This window comes from Anneissia japonica, unplaced genomic scaffold (assembly GCF_011630105.1).
Source record: "Anneissia japonica isolate Jap-2015-1 unplaced genomic scaffold, ASM1163010v1 scaffold288033_len957474_cov176, whole genome shotgun sequence".
NCBI lineage: Eukaryota > Metazoa > Echinodermata > Crinoidea > Comatulida > Comatulidae > Anneissia > Anneissia japonica.
This window is the reverse complement of record NW_022715491.1, coordinates 59192-60721: the sequence shown is the minus strand read 5'-3', so window position 1 is coordinate 60721 and position 1530 is coordinate 59192.

Below are 1530 nucleotides of genomic sequence, written 5' to 3'. Positions count from 1 at the left end.
AATTTAAACCTTGTATTACAGTTTGTCAAGGTCGATTAAAGAAATAATTAATTTTTTGTGACGATCCGGAGTAGGGTATACATCTTAGGAACATTGAAGGAAAACGTCCCAGACCACATATTTCGAAAACGGATCAACTGATCTGAATGAAACATTCGGAAAAAATTTAACCAAGTTACAAGGAAAGTATTATGTGTTGGCGATGAATCAGTCAAGCGTGTAAACTGGATGGTCATTGAAACTTTTAGATCCAGACGTAAATATCTATAAAAAGTTTTCAATTTGTGTATTAATGAAACTTTCTATAATAGTTTGTAAAGGTCCAGTAAAGAAATGACTGAATCTTTGTGATGATCCGGCGTAGGGTGTAAATATAAACGTCCCCGACCAGATATTTCAAAAACGGGTCATTTGATCCGAATGAAACTTTCGGGAAAGTTTAACACATATTTTATTTCTTTAGGCACGAGCGCCAAGGATATGCCAATAAGTGAACTCAATCACTGTCCTACGTGGCATATCCATTTGACAACAGGGGAATGGATCAGTACATCGGGGTAACCCCCCTACTGTTCTCGAATGATGTACTGGGTTCTTTATAAGGTGCACACGAGCCAATTGCGTACACTGGGCCTACGGTTTAAAGTCCTTATCCGAGAAGACTTGTTTCACCACAGGAACCATTGGCGAGTGAGCTGTTCGAACCAGCGCCGATATTAGAGCTAAAGGTTACGGTGCCCCTGAATTAACCACTCGGCCAATCAACACAAGCTACAAGGAACATATTATTATTTGTAGGGGACGATCTAGGTTAGGGTGTAAATTTGAGGGTCATTTAAATTGCTTACGTTCCAGTTGTAGATTGATAAAAATGACACTTTGCAGAATAGTTTTTCGTGGTGAAATGAAGAAATGATCCAATTTTGGTGACGATCCGCAGTAGGGGTATGAGGACCATTTAAAGATTTTTTTGTGGCAGTGGATTAAAATATTTATACGCAATTTGCATTTTCTAAAGCGCTTAAACCAGTTACAGCTAGGTTAAACTCAAAACTACCGTGATATGCATGAACAATTATTGCTTTCAGTCATTGAATTGCTATGAACTAAAAATGCGCTGGCCTATGCAAGGTCGGCTTATATAGCGCGCAATGGTTATGAGTCACAACGTACCTCGCTATTACCATTGCAGCTAACGTCGCGGAGAACTTGGCTTTCGTTGTTTTTTTTTTTTTTTTCCACTTCATTATTATTATTTTGGTTTTCCGTGTTTTTTTTTCTACTTTATACTTTTTAAACTTTTCTTTTTGTTGCAATTTCAACTTGATTTCTCATTAAAGTAATGTGGGGAAAGCCCTATGTTCTGTTGTACAATTTTTGTTGTTGTACCTAATATTAAATATATTTGGAAGGTAAACTTCTTAACCAAACCGTTACATCTAAACTCCAGTGATTGATTATTGATTTATTGATTTATTGGTTGATTGCTTGTCAACTTGGGAGACACAGTAGAACTACAAACTTTAATTA